Genomic DNA, 27,535 nt, shown 5'->3' with positions numbered 1-27,535 from the left:
CCTGGCCCCAAAGATAAACAGAACTGGTAACTGCCCATGTGTTACCTAAGGGATACCCACAGCCCCCAAAATTTCTTCCAAATCACCTGCCACAGTGAGTCAAATTCCACCTTTAGAGATCCTTTAGTTATAGAGGTATCCCTCTGCTATAGACTAATCACAATGAAATCCCTTCAGGAAGCGGGGACATAGTAACCCATCTCCGGCTCCTGGGTGATGGCTGGTACAAGCCTCTCCTCCTGTCTGAGGGGCTCACACTTACACATCTTCCAAGGCAGAGGTGCTCCCTCTTCCCTTGTGTCCTCCTCACCCTAGCCTGTATGTATTTTTATTATTAGTAATCTCTAATGCTGTTTGTTCCCATATTTCTCTCCCCTTTCTATACCAATAGCCCCAACAGTCGGATTCATCTCTGTATCTCCTGGCATCTGCACCTTAGGTCCCACCCAGGCACACAGTAAGAGGTCCATAAATGTTCTGTGAATATTCAAGGCACAGCCATCAGATTACAATATGTGAAGGAGGACTTTGAGGGAATGGACCGAGACAGTTGGGTCTCAATAGGAAAGACACCAATAGGATGCACGAGACAGTTGGTCCATTTCAAGAATCATACCACAGAGTAGCTAAATATAACAGTAGGATGCTTGGGCACCTGAAAGGCCGGGGGCAGGACAGAAGAAGATATGTGAGGGAGTAAGAAACCAGACTTGCCCACACACGATAAAGCTCGAGACCAGAACAGCTTGGCTCCTGCCAAGAAAATGGCAGATATAGTCTGAGGTGGAGAGGAGGAAGGGAAAAGGCAGGCTCTGTCTCCATGACTTCATTTCTAAAACCATTTGTGAAGAGCTCGGCTGGGGGAGATGAGGAGTTCAAAAAGAAGTAAGCATTTCCAACAGCTACCGTGGGAGTCACGTAGGAAATCAGTAAGAAATGAGAGAGAGAGTAAAAAATTCCAAAAAACATCTAGTTCATTGTACATACTTCTGCCTCTTCCCAGAGAGACCCTAGTTTTTCCTAGACTGTCACACACATCTTCCAAAACACTCTGGGGCCCTCTCTGCATGAAGCAATGACCTGTGTTTGAAGGCCTGTGCAGGCTGGCTACAATCCTGAAATGTCTCCTGAACCAGCTAATGGAAGGCCCCAGGCCTGCTAAAGAGCCCATGAAAAAAATGAGACACTGCTCTTGTCCCTGCATCAGTTGAGTCTCTTACACATAGAAACTGTTTACATTTAGTGATTAGTAAACATTGGAACTCCCAAATCAAAACACTAATTGTTTTACACTCTTAAAACAATTGCTTCACAGTTATTTTAAAGTATCAGAAAATTATTCCAGCCCATGTTCCCCAAACCACTAGCTGCTGCAATAAGTCACTACATGGGTTTTAACCAAGACTTCCTCTTAACCAGCACCTTGACCTTTGCCACACCCCGCAGTTGACCAGGGTGGTATGTGGACATAAAAGTAAACTCCTCAAAAAGGAGAGAGGAGAGCACTGCAGCCAGCCTCCCCTACTGGAACACCTAGCCAATCTCAGGGACAGCCAGCTCGGACAGCCACCAGGTCATGATCTGAAATATATTCAAAAACTAACAGAGACACCCATCAGTTTCACTTACAGTTTTCCTATTATGCACATATACGGGTAATAAACGCTACCATTATGATGCTAGTTGCTAAAGACACCGAGCTCCTCAGATGCAAGGTGATAAGCAGCCACACATCTCTGGTCCCACAAGTTCAAGTTACAACAAACTGTTTCTTCTTTCTCTCTTTTAACCCAAGTTTCAACCAAGAAGGACCCTGCTTCCTGGTAACACAGCACACCACAAGGTGAAACAGAAACTGGCAACTGCAAGATGGTTTCTGGTGGCCCAGAGGGGTCTGGGAAAAAGCAAAGTGAGTAAAATTGCCCTTCTCAGCTGCAGTTCAGAAAGGTCACCAGACACAGGTGCAACTCTCTGGCCCTCAGACTACCCGCCCCAGTGTGGCTCCCAACCAAATACCCCTCTCCCCTCCCGGCCAAGTGCTCCAGGCACTAAAGTTACCTTCCATGCTTCTTCTCCACCCTGCGTCCCAGACCTAAACTCCCCTTCCCAATCAGTTCCGTTAGAAAACGGACAATCTAAAATGTGAAAGACACAAGGGTTTTTCCCACCTCAGAGGTTAAAATAATAGTTTAAAATCATGTACGGGGTGTTAAAGTACCTCCCAAGTCCTTCCCCAAAAGGCGTTACAATAATTGACTTAAAGGTGAAGATAGCACGAAAAACCATTAAACACACATCATCAATTAATGAGGGCAGGATTAAGATCAAAATTAAGCCACGTAAGCCCAAACTGTTCTATTGTACTTATATACATCTTTAAAAACTACAAGCTACTTCGCACAAACGTTCCTAACTGCTCTTTCACATCAGAGACTGGAACTGGGTTATTCTTCAGCAACAGATGCTGCCAGGGACCAGTGGGAACTGTTTACAAAACGCCCGAGAGGAAACGCCACTCCCCTGTAGTTTCAAACCCATGAAGAACAACTAGGAATCAAAGTTGAGTCTGAAATCCTATTTCAACTCCAACTTTCCTCCCACCCAGGGAAAGGAAGCATGTTAAGTTCAAAAGACCCAAACAAGATATCAAAAAGCTGCCTGTGAGCACCAAACAAAAGATATTTTATGTAATTAATCTACAAATGCTAAAAATGCAACTCACTACAACTATGCATCTGCCTATGTGCCATTGTGTTCTGTCACAGGTATTTCTAAATGATGCAGTCTAAGCGAAATGCCCATTTTTCCTAGCTGATATAAGGACAAGGAGAAGTAAAATCAACATTTTGGTAATCACCTACCTACCATGGGTATCAAACTTTGATATAATAAGAATTTTTGAGATAACTAAACATCCCTTAATATCCATTCTCCTTTTCTTCCTCAATAACAGAATCCCCTACTTTTTTAACTGGCAGCCGTAAGAACCACAATTCCCAGGTTCTTTGGCAGCTGGGTGTGGCCATGTGGCTAAGGCTTAGCCCAGACGTTCTCAAAGTAGCGTCTGGGGACCCCTGGGAGTCCCCAACACCCTTTTAGGAAGTCCATGAGGCCAAAATACTTTTCATACTAACACTAAGACAGTATTTGCCTTTTTAAAATTCATTCTCCCAGGAGTGTACGGGGAGTTTTTCACAGGCTACGTGACACGATGCCACAACAGACTGAATGCAGAAGCTGATTTGAGAATGCAGCTATTTTCTATTAAGCCAGACATTAGAGAGATTTACAAAAATGTATAGCAGTAGTAGTCTTCTCACTAATAGCTGGAAAACAGTTATTTTCCCAAAATAAATAACTTATACCAACCTATAATGGTTTATTATTAATTTAAAATAAAGTAATACTTTTATAATTTCTCACTTTTAATTTCTAACACTGAAAAATATTTGTATTAGTTTCCTCTTGCTGCTATAACAAATTACTACAAACATGGTGGCTTAACACAAATTATCTTCTGGTTCTGGAGGGCAGAAGTCTAAAAACAGGTGTTACAGGGCTAAAATGAAGGTGCTGGCAAGGCTGAGTTCCTCCTGGAACTAGGGGCAAATATGTCCCTTGCCTTTTCCAGCTTCCAGAGGACACTTGCACTCCTTGGCTCATGGTCCCCCTTCCACCAATGACATCACTTCAAATTCTGCTTCATTCTCATAATTCTTTCTCTGACTCTGACAGCCCTGCCTCCCTCTTATGAGGACCCTTCTGATTATACTGAGCTCACCTAGATAATCTTCCCATCTCAAGAGCCTTACTTTAATCACATCTGCAGTCTTTTTTGCCATAATGAAGTAACATATTTATAGGTTCTTGGAATTAGAATGTAGACACTTTGGGGGCCATTTTTCTACCTACCACAAAATGCTAGATATAACCTGGATAGCAAAACTTTTGGGCTCCTCAATAATTTCTAAGAGCATAAAGGGGAACTAAAACCAAAATGTTTGAGAACCTCTGCTCTAGCATATGAACAGATTAAGGTAGTTATTAGGTGGAAAAACTAAAACTCAGAAAAGCTAAATGATTAACCAAAGTCAGACAGACTGTGAGTAGAACTTCAACTTGAAGCCAGGTCGTGTGGTTACCAATGAACCTAGCACAGCTCCCCTGATGCCACACTGCCAACCTCTGAACACCGTGACTGAGGCAAAGGCAAATAAAAATTACTGTGTGGGCATTTTTGCAGGCACCAAATAAAGGGTACGACAAGAAGCAATCAGATATGAATCTGGTGAGCAGGACGGAGGACAAGGTGGAGAAGAAGCTGTTTAAAATAATCCTACTTTTCAAACCCTTATTTAGAAAGGTACAAACTCTCTACTTTGTGTGAGAAAGGAGGAAAATGTTATGAATGGCCAAGTACTCCAGTGCTGAGTCAGAGAGAGCTGAGTAACTGTTCTCAGTCTAGAGGAGCCCAATTAGGACCAAGGCCCACGGGACACAGGAAGCACTTGCAGCAAGGCAGTGCTCTGTCATACGGTGGAGCCTGGTGACCAAACTGATTTACAGTCACTCATCTTGACAATGACTGTCAAGCCCCAGTTTTTAAGGTCTACCTGAAAAGGACACCTGAAAGACCACATTCTTAAGCTGTCTCTCTGCATCATTTTGATTCAACCAAAGCCACAATTTTGCAGCAGCAAAGAAACTGTATTCCGGTGAACTGTGTTAAAATCATGCTAATAATACAAATCACAACCTTCAAAGGGACACATATTTACAGTAAAAAAGGAGAACTGGGAGGCTCACAGGGTCAGTTACTGCTCTACCAAATGAAGTGCCGGCCCAGGCCAACAGGCCAGGGAGCAGCATCAATCAGATTCCTTTCCCCACACCCAAGCAGCGTGCTCTTGTGAATGATGGCTCCCTGGCCCAGAAGGCTGGCCAGGTTCTCCCCAGGAAGCACTGACCATTCCTGGCAAGCTTCTCCAGTTCTACTTTATCTCCTTCCCAGCTCTCCAGGTGAAGTTTCTGGAATGCTCAGCTAACCAAACCATTTGGAAAGCAAAAACTGGCAATAGTACCTGAACTGACAGTCAACAACAACCCAAGAATCTGAGGACACAGAGTAAGTAACTACTTATTAGAATTTGTTATCTAAGACAGGAAAAATCACAGAATTATCTGATATTTATATTTTCCAAGTGAAAGTATGGGGCCAATAATAGGCAGTCCCTCAGAGAATCTCTAGTCACAGAGCTCAGCATTTGCTGGGAATGTTTTCAGTGATCGCCTTTCCTATGATTACCCTGGTATTACAAAAATCCTACCTGTAACCTGCAAAGCATAAAGATTTTGCAGATTAGAGACATGCCTAACATATCATTTTCATCACGAAGTCCTGATCCACACACACCTGTCAGATCTGTATAGCCTCTGAAAAGGTATGGTTGCCTACAAGTGATTATTCTGCTGCAGAATGAATAAAAAACTATTAAATCAGCAACCTCAGTTGACATCCGTTTTGAAATAAAAATTTTTTTCATGTACCGAAGCCCAAGGCAACTTAACGTTTTACAGACCTAAAACTTCATGCTGCTTTCTACGCCTATTAAAGGGATGTGGAATGTAAGGACGTGGAGCTTACAGAGATAGTGCCTCTAATTCACAACAGTAAACATCTATTTTCTGTACTCCACGTGAGAGAGAAAGGCATCCACAGGCAGAGATCCACATATCTAGGATTCTGGATAGAAAGAAAAATGACACTTTAACACAGGACAGATTGGGAGGCATAATAAACGGGTGCTGAATATGATCTCTGTTCTTATGAGTTATTTCAAAAGTAGTGATTCCAGTTTCCAAGGAAGTAAATATCCAATAGATCAACTAGAAAAAGAACCCAGGCAAAAGTGTAGGGATGTAGTATGTGACACGAGTACTGATGTGATTTAGGCTAGCTTTCGAAGAGATCACTACTTCATTATCTTCTTATCCCTAGGTGAAAGAAAATAATTTACCATGTAAAGTTTAAATGACTTAAGAAAACTGACAAAGGGCACATAAAGAAAACTGATTTTTAAAATACTGCTTGGGTACTACTAATTTGGGAATTATGGTGGACTAGATATTTGCAGGCCTTTCTGCTATACTATAATTAGAATCTTGATAAATTATTTTTAAAAATACTTTTTAATGCATTGGTTAGCTCCAGGTAGAGAAACAAACCCCAGGAGGATATGGCAGAAACAGTGCACTGAAACCTGAGACAGAAGAAAGCAGCAGTTGCCCTGGCAGCAATTACAAATACCAGCAATGAGACAGGCATCTAGACCTTCAGATTTCAGCAAGGTGGGGAAGGCCCAACCTGAAACCAGGACTCCCAAAGAGAAGAAAAGTAGTCCTGGGTCTGTGGCATCCTCCTGGCTCCTAGTACAAATAAACACAAATACCAAGAAGTAAGACCTCAGGCTGGCCCCATGGCCGAGTGGTTAAGTTCACGCATTCCACTTCTGCAGCCCAGGGTTTTGCCAGTTCGGATCCTGGGCGCAGACATGGCACCACTCATCAAGCCATGCTGGGACAGTGTCCCACATGACACAACCAGAAGGACCCACAACTAGAATATACAACTACGTACTAGGGGGCTTTGAGCAGAAGACGACGTGGGGGAAAGAAAGAAGATTAGCAACAGATGTTAGCTCAGGTGCCAATCTTAAAAAAGAAAAAAAAAGTAAGACCTCACGATTCCAAGATATAATTATCAAACAAATATTAGCACATAATCAAAACTCATGCACATTAGGAAATAAGGCACAGAGTTAGACCACTGAGGATTTCAGGTCCTGGCAGTATCATATATAGAATATGAAATAACTCTGCTTGGTATTGTTTAAAGATACAAAAGCTGAAGTAAAAAGAAAATGAGCAAGCAAAAGGAGATCATCAAAAATATTCATGCAGATATGAAGCAGAGAAAGAGCTTTTAGAAATGAAGAAATATAATCAATGAAATTAAAAACTCAATGGATGGGTTAAATAAAAGATTCAGCACAGCTAAAGAGAGACTGACTGAACTGGAAGCTAAATTTTAAGAAATTACCCAGAATGAAGCAGAGAAAGACAAGGAAGAATATATTAAATACAAACTAAAACACATGAGAAATAAAAAGAGAAGTTCTAACATCTATTTAATTAAAATCAAAAGGAGACAGTATTCAAAGCATTAATACTGAGAAATTTTCACAGCTGATTAATGACATGACTCCACAGATACCTGAAACACAACAAATATAAACAGGATAAAAAACAGAAAACTGCACACAGACACAAAGTAGTGAAACTACAGAACTCCAATCACAAACAATCTCAAAATAAGCCAAATCATCTACTAAAGAATGGCAAATCAAAGAATAACAGTAGATTTCCGAATAGCAAAAATGAAAAGCCATAAAACAATGCAACAGTATGTTCACAATGCTGGGAGAAAAAAAACCTGTCAACTGAGAACTGTGAGAACAAAATAAAGACATTTTCACATAAACCAAAATTGAGAAAAATTACCACCAAGAGATTCTAAGGAAAGAAAATTCTGAAGAAGGCAAATCTCACCAGAGAAAAGTTAAAGGACAGAAGAAGGGAAGAGAAGAAAGACGTGGTAAATATAGATCAACTTAAACAAATACCATCTCTAAACAATAACAATTGTCTCATTTGTATGATGAAACATAGAACTAACATAGTGAAAAGAACACAGAAGTCCAGAAGGAGACAGTCTTCATTAGGCCTCCCAGGAGTTTTGTCTTATTCTGGAAGGGGATTAGGGTACCGTAACTACTGATTAACTTTAAAACTGTTAAGTGTGCACGGTGTTCTTTCAGGGTAATATTAAAAGAACAGAAATAGAATGCATAATTTCCAAACCAGCAGAAAAAATAAATTGAATAAGAACACAAATCAACAAAAACTTCATTAACATTGAAAATGGACCAAACACAGATAGTTAAAAGAGAGATTGTTAGACTATATTTCAAAAAAAATAAAACAGAAACAAACAAAACTGCACTAGCCATACAAGAAAAGACTGAAAAGTTTCTCTACAGTAAAGTCACAAACTGTTCTCCAAAGGATGCTAAAAAGAAAGATGCTCAATGTCACTGTTAATCAGGAAAATGCAAATTAAGACCACAATGATATACTATTTTATACCCACTAGACTGGCAATAAAATACCAAATTTGGGAAGGAAGTGGAGCAACAGACTGATAGATTTTCAAAACAGAATTTTATTTAACAACAAAAATTAATTTACAACCACTGCACTCAACAAGTGAATTTTAACAACATAACTGAGTGAAAAAATGCAAGTTGCAGAACACTACATGTTATATACCATTCTTATCATGCTTAAAAACAAGCAAAACTAACCAATATATTGCTTGGATATACACATGGACATAGTAATTATGTGCCAGAATGGAAATCAACTGCGACACTAAAAACACTTTAGCTCAGCTGACTTTTACTTTAGGTAGCAAGACTTTCTCAATGAAGGAAGTAGTTTGCTGGTTTGTGTTCTAGGGCAAGCTCTTCAGCTCATCTCAGACTGACACTCTGAGTAGCTCTGGCCTAGACTGTGCAACTCCAGAGAAGAGGGCAGACCTGGTAACTGTAATATTCCTGGATAAAGAACTTCAATCAAAAGCAATTCCAGATGAAAGGAACAGGCCTGGCCCCAAATGACTCCCCCAGGCCTCTCTGGAAACCCTTCCTACTGGTTTACATAACTTCAGATCCGGCACCACCCTCTTCTGTCATTTCCAGGGACTCTCAGGCAGGCACTATTTCCTTTGCCCTTTGTTTTACGCATTTCTACCACCCTGGCCCACGTTGCCTTCCTCCTCCAATGAGGAAGCTGGCCGCTTCAGGCCTTCTTCCCTCCTTCTCCAAACCATAGAGCCTTTCCTTGGCTGATTTTGACCTGGGGCACCTCAAAGGCCGGGTCAGAGGCTTTGAGGATTCCATCAGAGCCTCACACACAATCTCAGAACAAAGCAGCAGCGATTCTGAGGAACTTCAGATCCGTGAGACGTTTGAGAATGGATAAAACACTGAGTTTGACTTACGTGTCGTCTTTTATACACCCTCTGCTAGGCTCCTACTTTGCTGTCCTTGAAATTCAGAAAATCCACAACTCCTTCAGTCACTGAAGCTTTGCCTGGAATAACAAAGGCAGGAAATGAGAAAGGAGGCAACCAGAAGGAACGGAAGGACCTACAGGGAAAGAAGCTCTCCTGTATAATCAATCTTGACATTAAAAAGAAAAAAAGCCACATGAATTAAGGAAAATCTCTACCTTAGTCTAAGCCATTTTTCATCTTTAACCAAAACTATTAATAGTAATTTAATGTTTGTAGAAGAAAACACTATTATTTACAAAGAACTTTCATATGCATTTTCTCATTTGAACCCTAAGATCTTGAGAATAGGCAAGTATTATTCAAAAATGTAACAGCCAAATTTTCCAAAGGTTAGGGAACTTTCTCGTGACCATTCAGCCAGCAAGTATCAAAGAAGGAATCAGAGCTACCTCTAGGACTCTTCATTCCAAATTCTTCCATGGCACCAAAAACTATGATGGTTTCAACTTGAAAAGCATTATTATTGCTTCTTACACTAGAAATCTTTCTTAGCCAATAGATACAAAAATAGCTTTGCCTGCTGAGTGACATAGCTACTTCCATAGGATTAAATGTTGATTTATCAGAGACAACCCAAAGGGTAAGAAAGCCATACAAAGATAATTAAGAAAAGCATATATCTTTTTCACATACCCTCCTTTTCTCTTTAAGTCATAATCGCCAGGCTTCTTTTCCCTTTTTTTTTTTTTTTGGAAATAATTTCAAGCTTATAGAAAAGTTATAGAGTAATAATACTACGGAGAATGTCATGTACTCTACCCATTCACCTACCATTAACATTTAACTCATATACTTAATCACTCACTCTTTCTCTAAACTCACACATTCATTCACTCAACATTTTTTTTTCTGAACCATGTGGAGATAAGTTCTATACATCAGGGCTCTTTACTTCTAAAAGGCTTCAGAATTTATTTCTTAAGGATAGGGCTATTCTTATATAACCACAATGTTGTTATCAATCTTCATAGATTTAATATTGCTACCATACTTTAATCAACCACCATATTCTATTAACTCAATAATGTGCTTATAGCACTTTTTTTCCCCCTCCAATTCAGGATCCAGTCCAGGGTCAAGTATTGCGTTCAGCTGCCATTAACCTAAAACACACAGCTTTCCTTTGTCTTTTATGATACTGACACTTTAGAAGAATACAGTCGCCCCCTTTTTTATATTAATAAAACATTTCCATTTTGACCTTTCTGATATTTCCTCATGATTCAATTCAGATTACGCATTCTCAGCCAGAAAACTACAGATGTGATGTTTTCTTCTCCAGGTGTCATATCTGAAGGCATATAAAATAAAGTCTATCTGCCCCTCCTTGGTGATGTTAATTTTGATCACCCAGTCAAGGTGTTATCCAATTTCTTCAAAGAAAAATTATTTTTTCCCTTGCAACTAATAAGTAATCTGTGGGGAGACACTTTAAGACCATGAAAATATCTTGTCCCTCATCAACATTTCCCCCTAGATTTTAGCATCCGTTGGTGATCCTTGCCTGATCTAAACTTTAGTATAATGGCTGCAACATGCTAATTGTTCTAATGTCAGCATTCCCTCCACATTACCATTCATGACTCAGCATTCCACACTATTTCTTCCTCTATTTATCAATTTATGATCAGTATGGATACATGAAGTCTTACTTTTCAATGGTTTATAATTCATCACTGTACTTTATTTTGGTGCTCAAACTGTCCCAGATTCACCCAGTGGGGGAGCCCCTTTAAGCTGGCTCCTTTAACTTTGTGACATGCCCCCCATCATTTTTTTATTTTCTTACTTTCATTTCCTTACATTCTAACATTTTAAAAAAACACTGTTCTGGGCTCATCTTGTACCTACCCTGTCTCTGCCCTGGATGCAGTTATCTCTCCAAACAGCCCTGGTTCCTTTCAATGGAGAATGGTGTTAGAGACCAAGATCCAGTGTAAAGGCCTTGTCTATTTCTATTGATTACTTTTCATTTTAAATGAGTCACATTTTCCTGCTTCTTTGCATGCTTCTTTTCTATTATAAGGTAGACAATGAGAAGGTGTTCAGTTTGGTTCTGATGGCTGCTAAATTACTGGATGATCCTCTTGATCCTATCAGGCTTGGTTTTATACTTAAATAAAGGTCTATTTCAGTTATGTCCTTAGTCCTAGCATATAGCCCTTACTCTAGGGTATGGCCCTTATTCCTAAAATGGGATCTTTCTGGTGTCTCAACAGAATGGCTAAGGTGCTCAGTGAGGTTTCTCCCCGCTGGCTAGGCCAGAACTCTCCATTCCTCTCAGGATGGCATGACCTCTGGTATGGCCATTCTCTTCCTAATCTAGTAGCAGCTGCTCTCTGCTAGGTCTCACCCTGTATACATACACATCTCAACTTCTGGGTCCCCTCCTGTAGCTCCCTTATCCCCAGTACCCTGCCATACAAATTCCAGCCTCTCAGCAGCCCTGAACTCTGTGAGACCACCATGCTTTTGCTAGGGCTCCTCCTCCCAGTACCATGGCAGGGAAAGTGCTCAAGCAGAAAACCAGGGCAAATGTGGGTGTCGCCTCATGTGATTCTCTTCTCTCAAGGATCACAGTCCTGGCTGCCTGTTGTCCAATGACTGATAACAACTGCCTCATATGCTGTCCCGGTTTCTAGTTTACTGTAGGAAGGTAAGCCCAGTGCCAGTCACCTCTCTTTTTCTCTTTATGCCTTCAACATTAAGCGGTGCTTGAGGAGCACACAGGGCTGCTCTTTTGGGAAGGGTTAAGAATCAAACACTTTGAGCGTGTAACAAATGCTCTTTATTGAAACATTTCAAAGAAACTCTTTTTCTAACAATCTGTTTCTTGCAAATGTATGTGTTTACTTTTATTGCAGCACTGTGGCAAGAGAAACACTCTCTAGCAGTCAGGCAATTCTAAAAAAAAATGGCTAGGAAGTGTCTCTCTTCCTTCCAGAAAGCTGATACTCACTTCAGATAGCCAGCTGGCTATCACTCTGACATATATTTACATTTATTTCCATAACTCTTCCTCCAAATGGCATAACAAAACAGTATAGTCTACCCAAAGAAATAAAAGTTCGTTACTATTCTTCATTTTTCTTGTTTATGTGCATGTACTTAGGGGTGGGGAGAAGACTTTTCATATAAATAATTTTCTGGTGTATTTCCATTTCCGCTTCTAACCACTGGTGAGAAAATAATCAGAAAAAAATAGTCAAAAAGAAGACTTGAAACCCAGATACAAAGTTAGTCAAAAAGAAAGCGGCAAACAAGAATAGTATTTCCATCAAATACTGTGAGAAAAGAGGATTTTCAGAACAATGGAGAATAGAGCTTTCCCTCCACCAGCCAGCAGATTCATGCCAATGGCGCACACGCACGCACACACACACAGCGTTCCAAACAGTGTGTCAGGCAGAAATGTGGGACGACCTCTACTTCTTGAGCAGATATTTTCTATATTAGAAACCCACACTGCAGCCAATCTAATTCATTTTCTCAAAAGGAATCAATGCATGGCAAGTTATATCCTTCTTCAGCTTTTCTTCAGATCCCCTAGAACGAAAAGGCAAGCATCTAATGTAAACACGGTATTTGTCCTTTTGCCCTCCTCAATGTCCAGGCACTCCCTATCCTATAAAGACTCAGGTCAGTCTTTCATAGCTCTCAGTGTCTCCATGTGGACCCTGGTGAATTCTGTTTCCTCAAGTCAGCATGTGTCCAGCACTCTAAGTACCAATTCTTCTGTGGTTTCCCATTTCCCAGAAATACAGTCAGAGCCCCTGGGCTTGACAGACCAAGTCCTCCATGATCTGCTCCCTGCTCACCTTTCTATTTCATTTCCCAACACTTTACACCCCATCACTAGTGAAAACCTTGTAGTCATTTCCCCTTCATGAAGCACCCTCTCCCACCTTTCCTCTCTTGACTAACTCACTGAGGCTTGACAGCCTCTGGGAAATATTCTGTGATCACCATTCAAAGCTGGGTTAGTGCCCCAACCTTCGTACTCTCACAGCATCTGTGCTCACCTTTGTAATAAATACCGTTTACTGAGGGCTTATGACATGCTAAGCACTCTAGGCACTTAACATGCATGACCTCACTGAGTGCTCACACTAAGTGTGTAAAGTAAGTGTTGTCATCAGTCTACTCTACAGATGCGCAAACGCGCAGAGAGGCTCAGCGGCTTTCCCCAGGTCACACAGCTGGTGAGTACTGGAGCTGAAGAGCCTACAGGCTTTCGATACAGAGCACTTTAACACATTTAACTGAAAACTTAACAATATAACTCGTGTTTCAGGGAAAGGCCTAGAATGGCGACAAATGGTGACCCCGTGACAACCCTAAAAGGGAAGGAATAAGATGTGAAAAACTCGTCAAAATTCTTTAGAAGAGGATGCCATAAAAATACTCATACACTAATATCGACTATGACACTCATAATAAAGACCAACATATTTCATCAGAATGGTGTGACCAGGAATTTCTAAGAGTCCAGGAATATACACAGGGCTCAAGCTAAAAATCTTTAAAAGTAGTGTGGGAAATGGAGAAGGATGTTCTTACTAGGAAGAAAAAAAGGGTATATTAGATCAAAGATTAAAAGGACCTCTCAGAGGGCAGAATCTGGAATATTTATATAATTAAATATTCCATTCTCAACAAGTTCTTATACTATACAACCAATAGGATCACTCCTCTATTAGGGGTAACATCTACACAAATTGCCTAAGTGAGGCTTAGTGAATAGGCTAAAATCCGGTTGTACTTTATCTGGGCCCTGTATGTCACTGATCCAATAGGCCCATTTCTAGCCCCAAAGTGTGGAGTTGGAGGCGTGAATAGGAATGTCAATGACCAGCTGCTTCACAAACGCCACACTGATAGTCACATGAAGAATAACTCAGAGAGGCTGAGTATTTCAACACAGCACATCACCTCCTCATACAGGTTACCCTTCTTCACGCTGCAGACCTTGACTGTAAAGGAGGACATTCAACCTCATGTCATAATGAATATCAGCCAGAGTCAAACTGATCACTGCCAGCTGGGCTCAACACTTCCGAGCAAAGTTGAAAAAAAAAATGGAAAAGGACCAAAAGTAGATATGTAAAAATTGCTGAAACCTAACCTGAGGTATGAAACTCACATGGAAAGTTTATTAACCTAGGGAAGAGAAAACAAGGAAGGCTCCACCACTTAACATCATTTCAAGCACCACCCTGCCAAGAACAATGGATAGCATTTTTCTTTCTCCACCAAAGATAGAGCAGAGAAACCAGTTTTAACCTAAAGTATGAGAATTTTAGCTTCAATATGAAGACTTTCCCGAAAGCAAGAATTTTTAACTAAGGAATATGCAGCCTGTACACCCATGACATGACTGCTGTGATAATTATCAATGTGCTCCCAAATTGCTATTCGAATAGCGCTGGTATTCATAACTCTGCCCCTTGGAAGTTGCAATAATAACTGATGACGGAACTGTTTACTGAGTGCCTTACTATAGGCTAAGGTTACTCGGAGAGACCTGAAAAGGAAGCCAGCTCTGCTACTGCTGTGGGACTCACATTCAGTCCTCCCTGTTTCAAAGTCCAATCTCTTAACCACAGGGATAAGACACATGAAATTTACTACCTATAAAATGGGATAATACTTGCCTCATGAGACTCTTGGAAGGATTCAGTAAGTTAATCACAAAATATTTAGCCTGTGCCTACCACATAGTAAGCACTTAATAAATGTTAACTTTATTGACAGATAATTTTAACCTTGCCTGGGTCAACTTCTTCTAGTTATTCAGTCTCTGATTCTATTAAAGCCAAAATAGAAAGTTTATGTCAGTGGGGCAAAGATAACTTCAAGATGAAAAAGAAATGGTCATGCATTCAACCATTCAGCCCATCCATATCCATCCACTTCCTCAACGGACTTTTACAGAGCCCCTCCTGTGCAGAATATGAAGACAAAAATGACACAGCCCACAGCTATGCTCAAAGAATACGACCATCATCTTACCATGAACCACAAACACCCTGAAAACACTAACTGTGCACCAGCACAGTTCTAAGTACCCTAAGCACTGTGGGCATGTGTGTGTGTGAATATATGTACCCTTTTAATCCTCACAACAATCTGTGGCTGTAAGTACTATTATCCTCAATTTACAGAAGAGAAACTGAGGCACACAGAGGATAAGTAACTTGCTCTAGGTTACACAGCTTATAAAATGGCAGAGCTGGGATTCAACACGAGGCTCTCAGATTTCAGAGTCTTGGGCTCTAAACCACTTGATAGACTGCCTTTCCCGAGGCTTGACCACCAAGAACTAGAGCGAGGACAGACTATGATAAGGGCCCAGAAGAAACATAAATAAAGAACAGTGGCCCTGGGTGAACTGTGCTATCTTTACACCTAACAGAGCACAAGCCCTTTAACTACAGAATGATGTGTGTGAGCACAGGGTACCAACCCAGCCTAAAAGCCTGCACAAAACACTTGTGTCTGCCACTCTGAAGGGCCCTCTGCTCAGTGATTTAACACCTGCTGAAGGGAGAGGGGAGAGCTAAGAGCCTGGGCTTTGCAGGCAGACAGCCTGATTTTCAGTCACAGGTCCTCCAACATAGCCTTACAAATTACCTGACCTTTCTCTGTGCTTCAGCATCCTCACTGCAAGGATTAAATGAGATAATTTATAAAAGGGCTTAGTTCCAGTACCTGCCACTAAAGACTACAAAGAAAATAATAATAAAAGTAATAAATAATTGCTGTTTTGCTTCGAGACTCAGTCCTAAGCCATATGGGAAAACACCAACGAGTAGACAATAAAGGTCTATAGACCAAGGAAAATGCAATCTATAGGATCTGAAATACACTGTGGATTCATTACCAATAAGCACGAACTATTATAACTCAAAAATATTATAAAACTGTGTTTCAAAATGGTAGGGAATAAAAAACTACTTCCATTTTAAGAGAGAAGAGTAGCTGTTGTGTCCTGAGGGCCTACTCTGTTCTTAGCCCTATAACATGCACTTCACAGATGCTATTCAATCTTCAACACCACTCAGAGGTTCATCAAATGATCCCAATTTTACAGATGAGGATTCTGAGCCTCTCAGGGGTTAAGTGATGGGCTCCACCTCACACCACAATAAGCAGCAGAGACTGCTGTTTAAAACTGCAAGACTCACCAGTGAGGCAAGAGGGACATAATCTCAGGTTCAAATACAGCCACTCCACAGAGCATTGCCTTGGCATCAATTGGAATCTCATCAAGCAACATTCAATGCAACCCAGCTCTCATCACCAAGATGTGTTCCGTGCTTTAAAGAAGCCCAAATCACTCAAAGGTCATGATATGTCACCCATCAAAGAGATAATTCTACTACAGATCTCCTATCATCCAGCTTAGTCATAATGTTCCTTACGAACACTATCACAGAGGGATAATTTACAAATTTCTATGGCTATCCAGAAGTGGCTAGATTTCCACAACAAATTGGGTTCTAGAGTCGGGACACGGGTGAAATGAAGTAACATTAACAGCATAACACAAAGTATGTGTTTGGGGTGAGAGTAGACAGAGAAGGAAAAGGTAAATCAAGATATCCTTTTCTAATTTTGCTTATAACAGAGCACCCTTATCACAAATAGCCAAATCAATGACTCTCAAACTTTCTTACTTATAGTTTTCTATGCGTCACCCAGCCCTCAAGAACAAAAGAGAGCAGCAAGAAAGTTCACTGTGTAAATTCTCAGATTTGTGTCTACTTCTAATACTTCCAAAATATGAACTCCATCCCTGAGGGTAGAGTCCATGTTTTGGTCATCACCGTATTCTCAGTACAACACAGAGACGAGTATACTGTAGGACTTCAATAAATATGGCTGGATGCTCACGCCCAGCACGATACAAAACTGCAGAGGAGAAAAGTTGTGACGGGCTTCCAGAGGCAGGATTGCTTACCCCATTCAAGCAGGCCTCAGCACCAAACTGGTATTTGCAGTTTAGCAGTTATAGAAATGTGGGATCATGAGAGATCAGATTTTCTGAAATTTTTTTTTGGAACAAATATATATTACACTTTGAGGGCAAAAAATGCCTTCCAACCCCTTTTGACTATTCAAAATATTTGCCAATATTTTGAAATACTTACCAGCCTAAAATATGCCTTCTAGTCTGTTTCAGAAATATGATTCATATATGTGAAAAACTTAATGCTAGCAGTGTGCTAGATACAGCCGACACAAAGAAGAACAAGGCTGGGGCTATTATAGTTTAATAGAGACACAGACTGTAAACAAATAATTACAATACCATACAATTAGTGCTTTCGGCAAAGAGGAACCAAGTGTGTGCGGGAGGGTGCAGAGGAGGGAATGACTAACTCTGTTGCACGTTTCAATCCCACGTAGTGAGAAAGGATCTTTCTTTTCCCAATGTGCTTTGTAATTTCCTTGTCCAACCCTCATTATTTTCTTTAAAGCAATAAAGCAGCACAGTCTATCTATACACAGGCATACCTCGGAGATACTGTGGGTTCAGCTCCAGACCACAGCAATAAAGCGGTATCACAATCAACCAAGTCACATGAATTTTTTGGTTTCCCAGTGCACATAAAGATATGTTTACACTACACTGTAGTCCATGAAGTGTGCAATAACGTTGTCTAAAAACCCAAACTGTATACCTTAATTAAAACATACTTTATTGCTAAAAAATGCTAACCATCATCTGAGCCTTCAAGTCATAGATTTTTTTGGAGGTAAAGGGTCTTGGCTCGAGGTTGATGGCTGCTGATTGCTCAGGGTGGTGGTTGCTGAAGGTTGAGGTGGCTGTGGTAATTTGCTAAAATATGACAACAAAGAAGTTTGCCACATCGATTGACTCTTCCTTTCACAAACAAGATGCTGTTTGATAGCATTTTACCCCCAGTAGATCTTCTTTCAAAATTGGAGTCAATCCTCTCAAACCCGCTGCTGCTTTATCAACTAAGTGTATGTGATATTCTAAATCCTTTGTTGTCATTTTAACAGTCTTTACAGCATCTTCAGCAGGAGTAGATTCCATCTCAAAAAATCACTTTCTTCGCTCATCCATAAGAAGCAATTCCTCATTCACTGAAGTTTTATCATGAGATTGTAGCAATTCAGTCACATCTTCAGCCAATTCTAATTCTATTCCTCTTGCTATTTCTTTTTTTTTTAAGATTTTATTTTTCCTTTTTCTCCCCAAAGCCCTCCAGTACATAGTTGTACATCTTTAGTTGTGGGTCCATCTAGTTGTCACATGTGGGATGCCACCTCAGCATGGCTTGAAGAGTGGCGCCACGTCCGTGCCCAGGATTCGAAGCGGCGAAATCCTGGGCCACCGAAGTGGAGTGTGCGAACCCAACCACTCAGCCATGGGGTCGGCCCCTCCTCTTGCTATTTCCATCACATCTGCAGTTACTTCCTCCACTTAAGTCTTGAATCCCTCAAAGTCATCCATGAGGGTTGGAATCGACTTCCAAATTCCTGTTAATGTTAATATTTTCACCTCTTCCCATGAATCACAAATGTTCTTAATGGGATCTAGAATGGTGAATCCTTTCCAGAAGGTTTCCAATCTACTTTCCCAAATCCATCACAGGAATCACTATCTATGGCAGCTATAGCCTTATAAGATGTATTTCTTAAGTAATAAGACTTGAAAGTTGAAAGCACTCCTTGATCCATGAGCTGCAGAATGGATGTTGTGTTAGCAGGCATGAAAACATTAATCCTGTTGTACATCTCCATGAGAGCTCTTGGGTGACCAAATGCATTGTCAATATGCAGTAATATTTTGAAAGAAGTCTTTTTTTCTGAGCAGCAGGTCTCAACAGTGGGCTTAAAATATTCAGCAAATCATGTTGTAAACAGAGGAGCTGTCATTCAGGTTTTGTTGTTCCATTTATACAGAACAGGCGGAGTACATTTAGCATAATTCTTAAGGGCCCTAGGATTTTCAGGATGGTAAATGAGCATTGGCTTCAACTAAAAGTCACCAGTCTCAAGAGCCCCTAACAAGAGTCAGCCTGTCCTTTCAAGCTCTGAAGCCTGGCCGTGACTTCTCCTCTCTAGCTATGAAAGTCCTAGATGGCATATTCTTCCAATGGAAGGCTGTTTCAGCTACAGTGAAAATCTATTTTTCAGTGTAGCCTCCTTCATGAATCATCTCAGCCAGATCTTCTGGATAACTTGTTGTAGCTTCTACATCAGTGCTTGCTGCTTCACCTTGCACTTTTATGTTATGGAGACGGCTTCTTTCCTTAAACCTCATGAACCAACCTCTGCTAGCTTGAAACTTTTCTTCTGAAGCTTCCTCCCCTCTCTCAGCCTTCAGAGAACTGAAGAGAGTTAGGCCCTCGCTCTGGATTAGGCTTTGGCTTAAGAGAATGTTGTGGCTGGTCGGATCTTCCAACCAAGACCACTCAAACTTTCTCCACATCAGCAATAAGGCCGTTTTGCTTTCTTATCATTCACATGTTCACTGGAGTAGCACTTTTAATTTCCTTTAAGAACTTTTCCTCTGCATTCACAGCTTGGCTAACTGTTTGGTGCAAGAGGCCTAGCTTTTGTCCTATCTCAGCTTTCAACATACCTTCCTCACTGAGCTTAATCTCAGACTTGAAGTGAGAGACTTGCGCCTCTTCCTTTCACTTGAACACTCAGAGGCCACCGCAGGATTATTAATTGGCCTAATTTCAACATTGTGGTGTCTCAGAGAACAGGCCAGAGGAGAGGAAGAGAAACAGGGGAACAGCAGGTCAGTGGAGCAGTCAGAACACGTACAACATTTACCAATTAAGTTCACAGTCTTGTCTTATGTGGGCGCAGTTCGTGGTGCCCCAAAACAACTATGATAGTAACATCAAAGATCACTGATCACCATAACAAATAATAACGGGAAAGTTTAAAATATTGCGAGAATTACCAAAATGTGACACAGAGACAAGAAGCAAGCAAATGCTGGTGGAAAATGACGCCGACAGACTTGCTCGAACAGGGTTGCCACAAACCTTCAATTTGTAAAAAGTGCAATATCTGCGAAACACAGTAAAACAAAGTATACCTGTACTAAATACTTTACATAGTCACCACGCTCCTCAATCATCATCCTACCCCCATGAAAAACTGCACCTTGCTTTCATATACACTAGTTAAATAAGAAGTTTCTAAATTAATGATCAGCGACACCGTAATACTGGCTGCTAAAAAACACACAAAATTTGAGTGTTTAACTGAGCTGTATCAGAATTTTTTGGCCCTAGTGTTTTCTCCAAAGTCCCTGGCCTTCTTATAGCCAATTAAAACTGTATGTAATTTTCTATCCAAAAATCTTAAAGATACAAGTCAAAGGAATGATTTATCTAAAATTATGACATCACCATTAGCCATTCCTCTTACTAAATTATTTAAATGCTATCCCTCTCAAAGAAAGATTTGAGGCAACATACAACAAAAGACACATATGCACTTGGAAGGAACAGTCACAGATATCAAGTCATAAAATAAAAAAAGAAATTGGTTTTCCAACCACAAGATAATGCTGTTGGTGTTTTTGAATATTAAAATGATTTCTCAATTTCTGATAGCCAGAGCAAAAATGGAAATGGGGCAGGGCACATAATTCTAATCAAAAGAATACAAAAGGGCTTTCCCCCCTAAGTCCTGAGAAACAGAATCTTTTTTTTTTTTTAATAACGGCTTGTACAATGCATGTAGAAGCATCGTCACGTGGTTTCTTACATTTTTACTAAATAAAAGCTATAAGCATAACATTAAAGTGTGCCTCAGAGAAGAACAGGGAGGCACTGACAATCTAGAAATATACACCTTTTCCTTCTATCAAGTTTAAAAGTACTACATAAGATGACTGAAAACACATTGAGTGGGAAGTATCATGGAGAGGTTGGTCCCCAAAACAAGATCTTCCAGGAAAAACTATTTAGATGTGGTCTTTTATACAGAATCCCAGAAATAACTGAAATAAAACGTTTTCAGAAATTTTAACAATTAGTTCACTACTCAGATACCTATCACCTCATTTAGCTGGAGCAGGCACTGTTCCCATGTTGGCCCTATCACCTATAGACTGATCTGTCACTTATCAGTGAAAATCCTGTTATCACCCACCTAACCAGAAGGGGAGGAGCCATTCTAAGTGTGCTCATGACTTTATTTCATATTTTAAAAGGAATATACACAGGCTACATGTGAAACCAGGTACCTGAGGGTTACTGTGAATATTCAATAAGAATATGATTACCCTTTGACCTTGTTCCCAATACAGATGCAGATGAAAAGAAGTTAATCTTATTAATTTGCTGTTTTCTTATTTAACCTGAGGGGTGACTCAAGAGCCACAAGGATTTAGGAGTTGTTTTGCAGAAGAAAAAGAATGCCTTCAAGGAAGTTATGACCACCAGATAACCAGTCCTTGGCTGCTGCTAATGCCTAGAAGTCTGATTGCCCAAGGGTTCATCTGGAGTGAAAGAAACACACATTTCCCCTTTGTTTCTCAGAAACTCCTCCTCCCAAGCCCCTTAACTCTATAAAATGCCCTGCTTTCTACTTTTGTTAAGACAGATTTGAGAGAACCTATCCTCCTGTCTTCTCGTTTTGGCCAATTTGAATAAACCTTTCGCCATCTCCAAGCACCAGTGTGTCAGTGATTGGCTTACTGCACATGGGGCACACAAACATGAGGTTAAAAGGTTCAGTATCACATGCTTGTACCTTCGTCTCTTCTCAATTTTTACTTTTCTTAATAGTAACAAGCTACTTATTTGTTTGGGGTAAGTGACACACTTTGTATATCTGTTTATCATTATAAATTCCCTTATCCTTGTATTCCAGGTAGGTCCTATTCATTACACAGAAACTTAGAAGCATACTGCAAGAAATAACATTTTGGTTGTCCTCAGGCATTTAGTACGGGGTGCTGAATAAAAATGGTCCAAGTGTTTGGCAGACAAATATTCCCTAGTTGGTGCTCCACAGGTCTATTATCATAATTAATACTGAATCAGGGGTAGGAGGTAGCCACTACACAATGCACATGACAAAGGTCTTCTCAATGTCATTCAAACTTACCCAATGATCTAACTTCTTCCTCCTGTCTGCTGCTGCCAGGACTTTCCCTAGCACAGGAGACCGGAACATGCCACCCCAAATATGCCCCTTTGGCATAACGGCTATTTTGAGAAACAGCAAACACAGAAGCTGCTCAGAAAACAGTATAAGTTACCCTTTTGTGAGGGAAATCTACATTTATAAAGGAAATCTCCGTTTGTAAGAGTATTTCTCCTCTCTGTACCAGGAAGAGAAGGATACTCACAACAGACAGTTAACTGAGAAGGCAACTGCTTATATCTGCAGAACAAATCTTATCCTTGTTTACTGTACTTTTCCTGATCACCCTCCTACAACCTGCCTCCCCCACATCCATCCTTGTTTTAGCTGAAGATGCAATTTAAACCCAAATTCTAGCCACCTCTTTGAGTTACTCTTCACTGAGCTCCTCCCATGTATATATGAGATATGCATGTTAATAAATTGTTAGTTTCTCTCTTGTCAATCTGTCTTTTGTTACAGGGCCCCCAGCTGAGAACCTTGAAAGATACAAAGAAAAATCTTTTTCCCTCTCCTACCCTAGTTACTCACTGCTTGAGGGAAAATTTAGGAGGTGTCCTACCTATAGCAATCCCACTGTGTCCACTGATTGAGCACTTTATAAGCCAGCCACTGGCTGAGAGCAAGGGGCACTATTCCCCATATCATACAGATAAAGACACTAAAAGTCAGAGAGGAAGGCTAAGTAACCAGCTTGCAAGTGGTAGAGCCAGGATTCCAACCCAGATTTTGAGGCTAACTTCAGGCGTGGGACTGAATTATTTACACTCACGTGCATAGTTGAAGTTTGCATCAACTCAAATTATTTTATAAAGCTCTAACAATGCTAAACGGCTGTGCTTTATAAATTACCTCCACAATCTTCCCAAAAATTCACCACTTGGGAGGTAGCATTTATGTCTTTAACCTTAAGACAAGTCAATCCATCTTTTTCTAGTGCTACATGGATCAGGTTTGGATTTCCTGCACTTGCTATGACCGTGAGAATAGACAGATAATTGATTTCTTTGAATGTGTGAGCCACTGATTATTTCAACTCACTTCAGCAGTCCACTTTGCGCAGTCCTGGGTACCAGGTGCCAAGTTAGGTGCTAGGAACAGTTAAAGTGACGCCCAGACTTGAGGAACTCAAAGGCTACTGGGGAACACACAATATGCCCAGTAACAAATGACATAGGTGCCATATGAATCCAAAGGATGAGATAGCAAACCTTTTGAAAAGAGATACTGAGCTTGTGTACAGTGAAAATAGGATATTTTAAATACTCTTCTACTTTAAGGGGTCTGATATTTCCATATAACTTTTCAAAGAACAGGAACATTACACAAGCATTGAAATCTCACTGTAACTTTTACCAAAGTAAAATGGTGAAAAATAAGTAAAGAAAGAATTTCCTCCAAGAAATTCTTTTATTTTACTTTAGGCTTCCATTTTTTCAAAAAATTATGATAGAACTGGCACAAGTCCAGATTACATTTTTTTCTCAATTCAAAATTTTGTTAAGATGATAAATATTCCTTCTTTTTTTTTTTTTTACTTTATATAATAGTGCTTCCTTTGCTCTGGTTTTAAGCATAATGAATCAAAAGTACTCGTGAATATCAGTAAGCTTGGAAGTACAGCTCAAGACTCTGATCAGTCAGTGAATAGATACGTTTGATAATTCTATCAGTTTTAACTTTTGAATTAAAAAAAATGAGAACGAGGAAACATCACCTTTTTTCTGTAATCTTATTTGTATCACTCAATATTTTGTATGTTAAAAAAAGTTCAGGGGCCGGCCCCGTGGCTAAGTGGTTAAGTTCGAGTGCTCTGCTTCAGGGGCCCAGGGTTTCACCGGTTCAGATCCTGGGCGTGGACATGGCACGGCTCATCAAGCCATGCTGAGGCAGCATCCCACATGACACAGCTAGAAGGACCCACAACTAAAATATACAACTACGGACTAGGAAGATTCAGGGAGAAAACGCACAAACACACAAAAAACGACTGGAGACAGTTGTTAACTCAGGTGCCAATCTTAAAAAAGAAAAAAAGTTCAGAACCTTTTTAAAGTTCATTATTTGAAAAAGGATACACACCCACACAAATAAATGTTTACATAATTTCTTAATTATTTTTGTTGCAGGGAATAGTAAATAGATTCATTGTTATAAATGAGTATATAAACCTATAAGAAAAACACTAAATCTTGAAGAGGAAAAAAAGATTAAAAAAATATGTGACATATTCAATTTATATATACATATATATGAATTAAATAAGGAAAGAGGGAAAATAGAAATGCTCAATAAACAAATGGCTAAATGAACCATGGTACTTTTAATATGAAATTCTATATATTCATTTAAAAAAAGGAGAGTTATTTGTATTATAGAAAGACTTCCATGATGAATTAAAAAATTGTTAAACCACACATTGCTCCCCCAAAATATATCTAAGTTTTTAAAACCCTATAAAACTATGCATGTACCTGTCTATTCACACAATAAAAGGTCTACAAAGACACACAACTGATAAAAAGTAGTTAACACTAGGGATGGAAAGAGGATGGGGGAGAAAAGAGTCAAAGGGGACTTCATCTGCGGTGTTTAAATCTTTCATGAGGTTTATACATGTATCATTTGCTAACATACATGTATCATACATGTATCATAACTAAAAAGAAGTTAAAATAAAGCACTTGCCACATTAAAAATGGCCTCACAAATAGACATGGACATGCTGTTACCTAGTATCGAAAGAAATATAAATTGAACCAATACAACATTTTTCCTATTAATCAGCACTTAAAAATATTCAATGCTGGGGGCCGGCTCCGTGGCCAAGTGGTTAAGTTCGTGCGCTCCGCTGCAGCGGCCCAGGGTTTGGATCCTGGGCGCCGACATGGCACCACTCATTCAGGCCATGTTGAGACAGCGTCCCACATCCCACAACTAGAAAGACATGCAACTAAGATATACAACTGTGTACAGGGGGCGGGTTGGGGAGATAAAGCAGAAAAAAAAAAAAAGATTGGCGACAATTTTTAGCCCAGGTGCCAATCCTTAAAAAAAAAAGGAAGATTGGCAACAGTTGTTAGCCCAGGTGCCAATCTTTAAAAAAAAAAAATATTCAATGCTAATGAGGATAAAATGAAATGAATACCTGTACCTCCCACACAGGGAAACATTTTGGCATTAGGTATCAAGAGCCTTAAAAGTGTTCATACCATTTGACTCCATTTCAGCTTGAATTTTCTTAAGGAAATAATTAGAAATAAGGATAAAATTTTGTATATCAATGTTTATCACTGCTTTCACCATTAAAATGCAAAATTACCTAGTTGACCAACAAAAGGGAAATGATTCAAGAAACTGTGAAATATCCACATGATAGAACAGTATGCAGCCGTTAAAAATTATATTCATGCAGAAATGCTTAAGATATATTAAATGGGAGCAAGATACACAACTATTTTTGTCAGTATAATAGAAGATATAAATATACACAGAAAAGGAATAAGCAAAATATACCAAGCAGGTTGACAAAATAATGGTTGTGTTTTCCTCTCTTTCTGGTTTACCTTTGCGGCCACAGCAACTACAACAGTTTCCAGCTTATAGTAGACAGCAGACACGGCTGAATGAATCATTTTAGCCATTAAAAACAACAAATATTGCATTTAAAAGTATCTAGTCCTTTTTATCTGTGCCCTGGATATTCATAAGAAATAGGTCAAACATTTGTTAAGAAGAGGTGCCTGTTTGGAGCACGGCAGTGGAAAACATCACTCACGGGGAAGGAGAGGTTTTGTCCCACCTGTTGGTAAAAAGACCACTTGGCAGGAATGATCCTGATGCTCCTTTCCATGCCTTTCCCAATGTGAGTGTGACTGAAGAGGCAGCTCCTTGGGAATTGGTAGGAGTGTTTTCATGGTCTTTAATCTGCACTCTAACGATGTTCAGCAAAAAGGTTTGAGCCCTGGATTCCATGGATAACTAAGTATGTGAGCTCAAAAGATCTCTTTCACGCTTTACGTCTTGATTTCTACACCTACAAAATGTGATGGTTAGATAACCTACTTTCTAAGATTCATGCCAGCTGTACAATTAAATGAGTCTACCTTCTAAGTATTCTCATCAGACAGAAAATAGAAAGGTTGCTGATCACACCAGTATCACTGATCTTATTTACCCAAACTTAGAACTAGAAGCAAATCAGTGTAGAATTATTAGAGGAATGAAGAGGCATCTTACTGTTTGGTTTCTTATCTGAAATTGCACTGTGGCTGATGTGTTTTGCTTTGTTTTACTGGGATATTTGCAGGGAAAAAACATTTCAATAAACTTTATTTTTCAAGAATATTTTTCTTTTAATTCCTTTCCCAGATGGATGTCATCTGATGAAAAGAGAGCAACTTCTTTGCTTCTGCTGAACTCAGAAAAGTTTAACTTTTTATCCTCTGAGTAAAAACCTTGGTCCGCTTTCTTTCACTGGTGCCAAAGGAGGACTTGACTGACCTTTCGGGCATGAAGACGGGGTCCACAGAGCTGAAGGAAGGAAGCTTATGGGTCACGATGAGCCTCAGAGGTAGCCAGACCTCCAGTCAACCTCCCAGGGGTCTGGTTTTGTTTGAGTTGCACTGCCAATGCTTTGTTCACGTCAACAAACGACACACTGACCCGAGTTATCATTACTGCACTTCTACAGATTTTCCACATTTATCACTGACTGGCCACGTCTTTACAAGATGAGCATTCTTATCAGAAGACTAAATAATTTTTATTGAAAATATCTCTTATCTATATTATCTGTCTATATTCCTGAGCTCCTAAGTTTGGAGTCCTACAATGGAGTTTAAGAAATCAAAAGTCTTAACTCAGAGTAATCTCCGCAGACTTAAAGAGAGTCACTTTTGTGTCTCAGTCCCAACAGACTCGCAGCAGCCACAGAAGGTAGCAGGGGCCCTTCAAAGCATCAGCTCCCAGCCTGAGTCCACCCTCTCTGACTTTCCAGTGGCCCAAGCCACTGATAACTCAGTATCTCCAGGCCCAAGGGGGATCAGTAGGAATCACCACTGGCTCACAGGCCCCTCTGCCCTCTAAAACCCCTCCCTCCAGCGTGGGAGGGCAGTTAGCTGCCAGATGTACAGCCAGGGACCCTTCACCGGCAGAGTATACTAGCAGCCTGCCTATCCCGTT

General features: G+C 40.1%; 1 protein-coding gene and 1 long non-coding RNA gene across 26 annotated transcripts in view; one reads left to right on the top strand and one right to left on the bottom strand.

Annotated features, from left to right (window-relative positions):
* The window catches only part of SGMS1 (sphingomyelin synthase 1), a 279,683-nt gene that overhangs the window by 167,448 nt on the left and 84,700 nt on the right, over window positions 1-27,535 (bottom strand). For 22 of the 25 annotated variants that reach the window (XM_070562136.1, XM_070562104.1, XM_008518428.2 and 19 more), the window contains one exon: window positions 9,122-9,213. The exons of the other annotated variants lie outside the window; for them this stretch is intronic. The gene's annotated coding sequence lies outside the window, so the exon portion shown is untranslated. The remainder of the gene's footprint in view (window positions 1-9,121; window positions 9,214-27,535) is intronic. 25 annotated transcript variants of the gene reach the window in all.
* On the top strand, window positions 1,718-27,128 carry LOC139074079 (uncharacterized). Its single transcript, XR_011523451.1, has 3 exons — window positions 1,718-1,909; window positions 5,012-5,125; window positions 26,723-27,128. It is a non-coding gene; the product is annotated as an uncharacterized lncRNA (long non-coding RNA).

Source organism: Equus przewalskii, chromosome 1 (assembly GCF_037783145.1).
Source record: "Equus przewalskii isolate Varuska chromosome 1, EquPr2, whole genome shotgun sequence".
Taxonomy (NCBI): Eukaryota; Metazoa; Chordata; class Mammalia; order Perissodactyla; family Equidae; genus Equus; species Equus przewalskii.
This window is presented reverse-complemented; position numbering and strand designations above follow the sequence as displayed.